General features: G+C 37.0%; 1 protein-coding gene across 2 annotated transcripts in view; it reads right to left on the bottom strand.

Moving 5' to 3' along the window:
- Positions 1 to 12,135, bottom strand: part of SMYD3 (SET and MYND domain containing 3) — a 390,515-nt gene that overhangs the window by 178,425 nt on the left and 199,955 nt on the right. Inside the window, exon 1 of one of the 2 annotated variants that reach the window (XM_064648642.1) lies at positions 9,347 to 9,463. The exons of the other annotated variant lie outside the window; for it this stretch is intronic. The gene's annotated coding sequence lies outside the window, so the exon portion shown is untranslated. Of the gene's footprint in view, positions 1 to 9,346; positions 9,464 to 12,135 lie in introns of those variants that run through there. 2 annotated transcript variants of the gene reach the window in all.

The raw sequence follows: 12,135 nt of genomic DNA, 5'->3' as shown, positions 1-12,135 counted from the left end.
CCTCCTACCCAACACAGCATGCTGGCACAGTACATGAGAGATAAAGCAGCACACATTTGGTTTCCCAACCTTCTCCAGAGAAAATGACATCTTGGGTGACCCATCATTACTGAACAGGTTTTAATGAAATGCTAGAACTATACACAACTACACAAATAACATATGTGGCTGCAAGTGATTAATTACATTTCTGAAGAACCTAATAAGAGACTCTCATATTTAAAATATTTTATGGCAACTATTAATTTTTTTTCTCTAATTATCAGAGTAGTGATAGAGTAATGCACCCTTCACCTCAAATTTCCTTTTTTTTTCATTCCCTTTGTCTTATAGCTTTCTTTATGCTAATTGTTGGTTCTGTGCAACAACCAATCTTATTTCTCTTTTTTAATTTATAAGTATAAAATACATCAAGGATGAAATCAAACAAAAAACTTTAATTTCATCAGAAATAAATTTTTTCCTGGATATATCTGCCCTAGAAAATTCACACTGTTTATTTTCACATTTCCAAAGCAAATGAATTTTAGTACTGTGGCTCTCTCAGGGGTCTGTCTTCTGATGCTGAAAATGATAAGCAGAAATACACCGTCTTTGAGGAGCATCTAATGTTGAGCACTGAAAATTGGTAGTAGTGTCCAAACACAGAAGAACTGACAATTCAGACCTACGTACACTACCTTCAGGAAGCTATATTCTGATACCACCCAAAGTAGAAATACGATTTTTCACCATGACAACCTGTTTGACAAGTATAGACAGCCCTGTGCTTTAAATAGTACTCTACATAGAAATCAATTAAACCAGTATTTAAGAAACAGCTTTGCTTTTCTGCCCTGGACCATGAGCAACTTTGAAAACAGTTACTGACCCTCTCAGTAGCCTGGCCTAAAACCACTGGTCAGCAGAAGAATTTCAGTACCAGCTCGTAACTACTGAAGGAATATCGTTCATGCTGATATGAAGTTTCATATTGATCAAATGTAACAAAATCACATTAATCTTTCACTAATTTTAATACACTGCAAAAAACTACAAAGCAAATTGCTGCTTGCTGTTACCACAGAAGAGCTGACCTGTCTGAATACTTCTTTATGGTCAATCTGAATGCTACTTTCCAATGCTAAACTATTATCAAACCTTTATTTCATACAGATGAAAACTGACCAAAGCAGGAACAGAAAAAACTAACTCTGAGGATACTAATCCCTATACTCCTAAATGCATTTATACCTTTCCCAAATTAGAGAAAACACTCCACACTCTCTAAGCACATACGATTGATATAGATATTATAAAATGTAACCAATTTCAGGAAAAAAGTAATTATTTTAGGCATTCTTAAAACTATTTTCAATTTTACAACAGGTTTGTGGATCTCTGCTTTTAGCTGCTGACGTGGAGTCACGACACCTGGCTCAGCAGACGGTTGTGCACGCACTGCAGAACTACAGGCACTGGCTTGGCTTGTTAATTTGCACATGAGGGTGCTGCTGGCTGGAAGAGGACAGGTGGCTCAAGAACAATTAGTTTGTCTTTTACCACTCCTGTTGCTGGTCACTGCAGCCAAAGCATTTAAAATGCCATCTATTTGCTGCCATCTACAAGCATCAGGACAGAACTAGATAAGCACAGATACCTATGATAAATACGCTTGCCTTTGCAAGCCTGATGGGAGGATGAAAGCCTCATTTTTTGGGAAAATTAACATGATGAGTTTTGCTGTTCAACTCACACATTGAAATAGTGTGCTCTCAAGAATGAGGAGCGTAATGATGCTTTATTGCTTGAGAAAGGCACATGCCCCCAGAGAATTTGTGTCATCATACACCAGGAGTAAGGCTGATGGAGACGGCTTTAGGCTCTAATAATAGAGATGGAAAAGAGGAGATGAAAAAACACCATGATAAAAGATGCTTTTGTTACTTGTTGAGATTAATCTGAATAAAAATGTGTTCACAGTTATAATTTCTTCTACAACTGGAAAAACTGTTAGTAGGAATAGCATGATTTTACTTTCCAATGCCACTATAATTCTTATTCCTATCAAAGGAGGCTGAAAAAATTGCCAAGTTATTTCATTAGGAAACGCAGCTAATTTACAGGCATGGTAATTTTCCCCCTACAAAATTGTATAATGAGCCTTAAACTCACTAAATAAAGGGTCTCTTCTCTGAGTGATTATGCTTAATTTACACAGGAATTAGTGGTGGCCGGACCTCCTTTCAGAATAGCTTTAAAAGAGCTGCATTACAAAAACAACATCAACAGCCTTGAAAAACAGTTGATGGAGTAAAAATACTTCTCTTTGCAGCACTGCATACATATAGTTGTCTTCAAAAATATCTTTTATAGGATAAGCACATAACTTTTAACAGAATCCAGCATATCTATAATGTTGATTTTATGTTAAATGACTTGCTTAGGCATTATGCTGATAGAATGCATAGAAAAGCCTAAAGAAACAGATGGACAGAAATGTGAGGGAGCAATATTTTCATGTTCAAAAACTGCTCTCATGTATTCAATGCTAATTATTTGTCTAATAATTATTTATTATTCATTATTATTATTATTATCATCATCATTTTATTGTGGGGTTTTACAGGTTAGTCTGTCTAAAGAATGAACACTTTGGTTTATAGACACTTCCTGGCAAATGTGGCCCGATTTTCACACAGTTATGTAGTACCTAGAAACCCCCAACATCTTCAAAATTCAGGTATTTTTAGACATTTACATAGAAACTAGACATTAGAAGTCATTCCCAATAGCAGCTTGTTTGCGGTCTCACTAAGTTAGTAGATATGCCATATAAATAGATAGTGTTTGTCTCTTATCAAATTATTAAAAAAAATTAAAATACTTATTCCTCTTACCAAGAGTAGCTGGCCCTGAGGCTGTGAAAGCAGGAAAAATGCATTTGGAAGTTTTAGTTAAAAAAAAACCCTGTTCTTCCTTTGGGAATTCCTAGTAATCTTTTCACTGTACCACAGAAAGGAGATACATAATATTTCGGGTCTGGAAGGGGCCATTAAATCATGTAGCCTGTCCTCCTCTATCACGGTATTTCATAAGAAGTTTACAGATAATATAGTATCAGTGACATCTGTGAAGGCGATCAACAAAATCTAAGCCAAAATATCATGAGTCAGCAACACTGACCAAGACCCTGCTATCACAGCAGCATGATTGACTTAAAAGTAGTAGTAGTAAAAATTAATCACTGAAATACAATCCTCGGGAACTTAGCACATCCATCGTTACGGGAGCACCAGTGTTTCCTCCGATCAAAATCGGGATGAAGCAGCGTTTTTGGCACATCATTACCATCTGCTGGACAGGAGGGAGAATGCAGCTCGGAAACCAGACCGAGCAAATGGACACCCAGGCAGAAAAGGGGCTGCCAAGTTTACCGGGAAATCATATACAGCCTTCTTCCCTACATCCTTGATTCACCTTCACGCTCCACACACTCACCCTAACATGGTCTGACCTCCCTCTGAAGTTTAGAAGAAAACCAGTCCAAAGGTGTGAAATGGATCTGGTAATTAATGCATAACCCAGCACCATGCCATGAACAGAGCTTGAGTCTGAGGTCTGCCAGTACAATGAACCAGAGTATGAGGCTTCTCTGGCAAGTGACACACGTGCTATCTAGTTCCCAGCAGCTTTGAAAGAAGGAAACCCTTAGTTCAGGTTCCTGATGCAGAGTTACAAAGGCTTTCTGGAGATGTTTGAAGCACCTCTCCTCTCTCCCACTACCTGGAAATCATTTGCACACTTTGGAATGAAATTCAACACTTAGGGTAGGTGGAGGAGAGCAACGACCAAAGAATTCGAGAATGATGGTGGTTTTCTCTGACAGAGAAGTCTCTACTTCATTGTACAGAATTCCATCTATATCCATGTGATGGAAACATCTGCTTCTGAAAGTGACTGCACTTCCATATGATGTTAGCAAAAGGAGCATATTCCTCTTGAATACAAATGTAGTCAAGCAGCTGTGAAAATGCTTTTTAAATCAGAACCAGTACTTACTGAACTGACAGACACCATTTAAAATAATTTAGGTAATAAGCACCATCAAATAACAAAAAATGAACTTAGTAATAATTGCAAATTTTGAGGGACAATTCACTGACAGTATTGCCACTCAATAAAATTTGGACATCACAGTAGTTCATAGAAACCATTTGGCCTAGAGTGTCAGACTATTTACGAACTTTGCATGACTGCACATAGTTTTGGTAGCAACTGGACGACACTGGCCATTTCCAGGAGGACTACAATCCCAGAATTCCTTTTCCCTATCCCAGATCCAGGTACTATGCAGGCTGAGGAGGCCACCAGAGTGGTGGCAGCTCCCAGAGGCTGGATGAGCATTCCCATCCTATGCCACAGAGCCACAAACTGGCATTTGTTGGCTTATATGTGCTGCACATACTGAGAACTATCTGATACTTTAGAGAGACTGGGAAATACTGCTTAATCTGTTTGGATCAGCTGAGTGACTTCAAACAAGTAATTTTCACACACTCCTCATACCCCCATACCACTCAGTCCCCTCCAGTTAGGTTTTCTCTCTCATTCACCAGCAGCCTCCCTAACACAGGAAAGGCTTATACTTGTCGCACTAGCAACCTTGTGGCTTCTTCCCTCAGCCTTCAGTAACACTGAATTTCATTCAGCAATTTCATGAGCTGAATTACTGTGCAGTTACTCAGATATGCTCAGCTGGTACATGGTAAGGTGCTGAAGCTTTGCCTAGAACAGGATATTGTTAAAACCCACAGCAACCTTCATTGTCCAAAATATTCATAAGACTAAGACACAGCAACAATGCCCCAACACAACTAGCTGCTCTGATTTTTCTGGATATTAAAGACCAACAACAAGAAAAGGAGGAAAGATTTATTTGCCATTAACCCCAAAGAGCTATTTTTTACTTTGGACTCTTGGAAAAGACACAGCTCTCCAGAGTGTTCAACACATGGAACTCACCCTGCAACTGAAGGAAGAAGTTCATGCATCTCTAACATTAAAGCAAGGATCCTGTCTCTTCTTTTTAGATACAATCAAGAATTGGCTTTCCAGATGAAGAAATGCTAAATATGAATAAATGCACTTAAAAACTGGGCAGAAGCACCCATTTCATAATTCTCAGCTTTGACTCTCCTCACATACTACTAACACTCACTTTGCAACCTGCAGAATGACACACATTTCTGTGGTATTCTATCAGTACTAAGCATTGCAGAGTAATATTTCATACAAGGACAATGCTAGCATAAATTACAAAAGTGGACATGATATCTTTGTCTAAAATGGAGATAGATGGTTTAACTCCATGAGGCAGTAAGCACCCAAAAGGCATATGCTAGCACTGAATGGGTCTATGTTAGCAGGTATTACAGACAAACAGGAACTGGTCTGCAGTCAAAATTTAGTGCTGAGGATCTGTCACCCCTACTGTACATATTTCAGATTTTTGTGATTCTCTGGTTAAACTTCAGACTGGCTATGGTTCGGTGCCTTGTTCTGAAGCTCACTTGCACCTGCATGCAAGACTCCATGACCACATCCTCTAGTTTAGTCTCATTAAAAAAAGCATCAACTTCATGTACTTCATGTGCTGCTGTTCAACCAAAACCAACTAAAGGGGACTGCTTGGGAAATTCACTTCAGAGAAACACTCCTGGTCTGAATTAAAACATGAATATAGATGTACTTGTGGAGACACTCATTTTTCGTGGTCCACTAAGTTTTGACAAATGACCATATATCAGTAATAACCATGTGGAAGCTCATCACAAGAATAGGATTTATATTTTTATTGTAGCTACATAAGACAGTGACTAACACCCCCTCCCCAGGACTTCAAGTATATATATGCTGAATTGTTTCCTTCCAAAAAGAGCTAAATTATTTTCAGACTGAGCTTAATCACAGCTTACCATCTCAGCAGGAGCACCTCCACTGAAACTGGTTTGTTCGCCTCTTTCTAGATCCTGTGATCTTTATCATCAAAAAGCATGCCAAATTGCCTGCGTTAGTTACTCACCGGCCTGAATTACGCTGCATGGGATCACGGGCATGGCCAGCATACCAGGAATACCAGCATCCCTGCTCACAACCAGATCGTGCTTCCTAGCGGAAGGATGAGATCCTGCTCTTTCCCACATTTCAGGATGATCTGGATGTAGAGGAGAGCACCCACACAGCAGCAGTGCCAGGGCCCAGGCAGCCCCCTTGCTCTAAGTGGAGCATAGACATCACTTAAGTTGCTTCTAGTTTGTAACTTGACATTTTCAGCTTCAAAGTCAAGTCAGCAAAGTGGTTGCTGTTATGAAAGCATTACAAAGCAAACAGAAAATAATAAAAGCTTTGAAAAAAAGGATAATGGGAACAGAAATTCCTCCATAACCTATTAGTATGAATTCATCTCAACAAACTATTTTGATCACCACTACAATTTAGCAGCACCTGATTGCTCAGTGACATTATCTTGGCAGTATCTACTCAGCCTGTATGCAAGCACCCAACATCATCAAAGTCACCACAGAAGTCAGTGTTAATTTGTGACATTGTGGAAAGGGCCTGCAGACAGGAAAAATTATGAAAGTCACAAAAAGAGGGACACACTCTCATAAACCCAGATGTGGTCCCTCAGATCTTCCTCCTGAGGCACACTGACAAAACAGAGCAGTGAAACTGCAACTTGTGCTGTTCTATAAATGGTGTACACTCCTCCATCCTGGAAATTGGGAACTTTAAACAATATCAGATTGAAAATCTTTCACTTTCAGGAAATCAGTCAATGTATTTCTGCTTGATGCAAGTTTTAACATTTAAAGAATTTAAAAATGTGTTTGTTTTAAAGGATGTGAAAGAAGTAGTAGGAAACAACCAAAACAATGTTAGTTACCTGATACATTTTAACAACTACAGTACTACAAAATCTTCAATAAATTCCTTCAATTTTTATAAGTCAAACACCCAAGTAATTATCCTCTGACATGAAAGAGGGATTTCTTATTTTTAGATGGAAGAAATTAGTTTTTTGCTGTCTTGCTATCATCCCTTTTCCCAAGCTTTTAGAAAGTCTAGTGAAAGTGAGAGCATACCTTTTACACTTTAAAGATAGCACCTAAATTTTTACCTTACATATTCCAACAAGGAAGTTAGCATAAAATTTTGAGAAGCTCAACAAGACATAAGTATATCAGGGAAACTCATTGAGAACAGAAAGTCTAAGATTCATCTCTCAGACAGCCATTGTTCTTATTCTTTCCTTCACTGATGGAACTATAGTAATGAAAGAGTTATAAAATTGTGAATATGACAGTTGCATGTTAAGATGGAGTCAAACAGAGAGGAACCGATATTTTATTATTATTTTAATAAATACGTAATCTGGCTGCTTTACTTAGATAAGACATGAAATGGGATGCATTGGTTCTAATGTAATTATTTCTACTGCTTATGGTTTTTGGTGCTATATGAGAGTAAATCCCTGCCATCTAAAGCCAATAGCAGAGCTAATCTTGACTGCCTATAAAAGTGAAGTACTATACAACTACTCAGACAAAGGGAAGAGAACCATTATTTCAACTGAAGTTCAGTATTTTACATATCTTGTTACAATGCTGGCGATACTCTTAGGAAGATGTAAGGGCTATTTTCTGTATTGTTTCAGTATAAACAGTACAAGAGCAAATCAAGTACCAAAGGAAAAACAGCAAAGATAAACAGTGCGTGAAATACTATAGTGAAACAAAAAGTGATCATGGCTGCATCTTGCTGCCCGTGGAAATGACGACAGACTTCCCTCTCCCATACTGTCAGAGTCAGAAAGCATGGCAGGGGAAGGTGCACAGCAGTGCCCACCCAAACCACAGTCAACAGATTAGCAGAAGGTGATCTTACTGTTAAGGCTATCTTTAATAGTTTAATAAATAGGCTCATCCAGAATAGGAGGTAAAAAACAGTGCTAGAGAGTACAAATCTTGATTAGTTTCCTTGAAGAAATAATTTATTCTCAACTACTTCAGCATAGTAACTCCCAAGTACAAGCAAAAAAGAAAAATTATCTATAGAAATATTGTCATAAACTACATAGTACTCACTAGTCACCTTTCTAGGAACTTTCATGCATGTAAGGGATTGCCTTTGAGACCATTTGTAGCAATAACAATAAACACAGTTAAAGACACGAGAAATTTCCCACACACAAGAAAAGTTTAAAGCATTAATTTTATCTCAGTCTAAATAACCAGTCTGTGGAAAATTTGCACCTCAAGAATAAGGAATATTGTTTTGAAGAGATGCATCATATTTTTCAGACGTAATTTTGTGATACATTTCAGTTCTTTAACCAAAAAGATCAATGTTTTTGCAGTATGATCTGCTTATATGATATACTCCATTTCTGCTGGACAGGGGAAAATATGCTAGGAAATATGTACAATCTTAGGAGAACATATTGAAAGTTATGCAAAAAGTACACTAAAAAAAAGCAAAATAAAATATGTCCAAATCAGTCAGCACCAGAGCTAGTTTTTCTTTTTACCTCTGCTGCTCAGAGGTAACGTTTTTAGCCAAAAAACCTGCTAGTGGTTTTAATTGGGGTAGCCAAAGCAAGTTCAATGAGTCCTTCTAGATTTTCTTAATTCCAGGCCTAATATGAGGCACTAGAGCTAGGAAATCACCTCTTGAAACCCTATCACGCAGTGGGACTATGAGCTGAGTCTGCCAGGAAAAGCTGTAAGTGCAAGACCCACCTCCCCAGCTCTGAGTGGACAGAATAATGAACACATGAATGAAAAGCATCCATTCGTCCTTCTTATTTAACTATACCAGCCCTGTAACCTGTCTTCTAAAAAATAAATTATGGAAACACAGCGATGTAACCAATTTAGCACACAGGAGATAAAATGGTGATGCAAGGTGATAATGGAGTCTCAAAGGGCAGAAGGAATTCAGAGTTGACCTCTGCAGAGAATATGTCATTCCATGTCCAGACAGTTTTAGCAGGCATATCTTATTTCTCTGTCAGCCAGTGTTTAAACGTGACTTCACATCTACTTTTGCGTGTGTATGTACAAATACGAGTTAAAAAAATCCCAGGGAAAAATGTGATAGTTGATACAGAGCAATAATCCTCTGGCAAAACATTTTACAAAAGGTGACAGAAAGCAGGCAGCACAACTAAACCTTTGTAGAAGAAGCCATGGGAAAATGAGAAAACATAGTCCAAGAAAATCAGATAATTAAGGCACTGGTATAACAAACACAGTTGAATGACTAGAATTTAAAATAAACATAGACTAGATCATAAACTTACAGGTGTTGTCAATGTACAGTAAGGTTGAAAGAAAAATCTTCTGTGACTAAGGATGATGAATTTGTGTGATCAGTTACAAAGAACAATATGCATTCAAAATAAAAATGTCTCCAGGAGAAAAAATGAGACCTGTAAAGAAAGGAAAAAATGTTAAAAAATATCCAAAAAACCAAACCACAAAAAAAAAAAAAATAATACCAAGGTAAGAATTCTATGGAGTTGAACAATAACAAAAAAAAATCTTCTACAAAGTTAGAACTATGGAGAGGAAAAACACAGTCATTTTCTAAGAGGATCAAAAGCTCAAATAGCATCTGTGTCAAGTGCTGAGAGTCTATCGGTCTTACCACAAGAAAAATGTGCCATCTACACTTATTAAATTCCAAACACTGCAGTGCAAAGACATAACACCTTTCACAGTATATTAACAGTGTAACAACTGCCTCTGGAGAGGCTGGGAAGCTCTGAATTCAATGAACAATTGAATTTTAAAGTTTACTTGGGCAGCAACTAAGTACCGTATTAAGACTTTAAACTAATGAGACAAGTGATGTTTACTAGAAAAACTGGATTTATTTTATAACACCTGTGCCCCCACATGGGATGGCAAGCCCTGTCAGAGCCCTGACAGTGACCCAGGATATATCTTTTCACCATACTCTGGAAGTATGGTCTCTTCACCACTCTTGGGTTATCTCCAAATGTCCATTGCAACCATTCTGTGATTCTTTTCCCAGCTGAACAATAAGGAAGATAACACTGGCATATTATAGGAAGCACACTGAGTTCTATTCATTTTACTAGATAGGTAAGAACTCAATCCAAAGACAGAATAAGCAGAAGACTCTAAGGTATCCTGTAGCAAAAAAATTTAAAGGGACACCAAGGTTTACATACTTCATTTGTGTGTGAGATTTTCATTTAGTTAAAACAACTTCCAAGATTACTAAAGCTGAAAGGAGCTGAGACTAAAAAACAAACTCCCATTTGTTAATTGTGTTTAAAGTAAATATTATTAGCTCAACTTCCTTGAAATGTTGCCTTGAGTATTTATATTTACTTCTTCCTGCAACAGATGAATAACACTTTGAGGAGAAAAACGTAAACCCATGACATCTGCAAACATTCTGGGCACTGACTAGCATCTGAAACAAATTTTACTGTATGACTAATTCCCTACTTTGTATATTGTCTTTAAAGAACAAAAGAGGAGTTCAATTTTGGTTTTGCTAATTACAAAATACACTTACCGGAAATTGTTGACTATCAGGTGCTAAGTGCTACTTACCTACAAAAAGAAATCAAAAAGATTAATTACTTAACAGCACAATAAATTACATAGGAGAGTGGATATAATTTAGGTGGCTTGTCATTCCTATTTTGAATACCAGAGTTAGATGGAAGAATGGGGTGAACCAAGGATTTAGAAAACAAAACAAAAAAATTAAAAACTGCAGCTTGAATACTGAGGATGTAAGTGTAAAGCTCAGTTTCAGTAAAAGTGCTTTATGGCTTGAACTTCACTGTCCCCAACGTGATGGGAAAACTGCTGAAATAAAAACGTGTTTGCTCTGACTCTCACAATTGCTTCTATCACACATAAGATGAACACCTGTAACATGAGATACAAGCTCTTTATGAGGTACAGTCTCCACCATGTTCCTTTTCCAGACTAACTTCACAGGAATCATGAACCAATATTGTTTATATTACACAGAATTTCACAACTTCAATGAATTCATTGGCAAACTCCACTAAGGTCTGTACACGCTTACTGAGAGTTGGATAACATTGCTGTGTCTTATCCTCATTTTGCTTCTAAAAAACTTTTTTCCTTCTGAAAATTATAAATGTAGCATCTGTTACTATCTCTCTATCAAAGGTGACAAAACTACAAGGCTGCAAGTAATTAATAGCAGTGTCTTTAATCAAACAGTGATAGAAACGTCAGTTGGAAGGAGCCTGTGGATGTCATCTAGTCCAAATTCCTTTACTGGGAATGTATAAAATTAGATAAATTCTTTAGTTTAGTGTTCTTTGAAACAGAAATATCAACCAAGGAGTTAAATAAAGGAACAACTCATGTTGCATTGATGAAATATTATAATTTAACAGTTCTCACTATGTATTACAGTCAGACACTGCATATTTTTATAGGAGACATTCTATTATTGTTGTACTTAGAGACACAAAGGATTGGAGTTAATAAAGTTAACAGCTTGTTCATTCAAATCCCAATTTTGCAGGAAATTGTCTGAATACACTTTGGCATGCAGCATCTTTGGCACTGTTATACCAAACAGTTTCATGTTTTATTTATTTCTTAAATTACAAAATGTATATGAAGATGCCAATTTTTTTAATACATAGTCCACAGCATATCAAATTCATTTTTTTACTATATATACACAATGTTCGAATCCTATATTCATAAACCCACTTTGCACTTATACTGGGGTTCTGAAAGTTTCCATAAAAGAGAAGAGTGACAAGTGGACAAGAAGTTCATTTACAAATAGCATCTATTACAATCCACCACGGTGATGATGTCTTTTGCTTTGAAGAATTAAAAATAGAACACAAATTTGAATGATAAAACCAAAAGATATATTTTTTTAAGAAAAATAAATAAATAAAAATACCTGGGGTTAAGACAAAACAAGCAGTGAAGCCTTAAAAAGGGCAAGACGTTTTCTCTTATAGTTTTGCCACTGCTTATGGCAAACCCTTGTTAAGTGCATTTCATCTCAGCTCAAAATCTGAAACAGGTCTCGTGAAGTTGAAATAAA

This window comes from Pseudopipra pipra, chromosome 3 (genome assembly GCF_036250125.1).
Source record: "Pseudopipra pipra isolate bDixPip1 chromosome 3, bDixPip1.hap1, whole genome shotgun sequence".
In the NCBI taxonomy this organism is placed as follows: Eukaryota; Metazoa; Chordata; class Aves; order Passeriformes; family Pipridae; genus Pseudopipra; species Pseudopipra pipra.
Note: the sequence above shows the minus strand (reverse complement) of the source record. Positions and strands in the feature narration are given on the sequence as shown.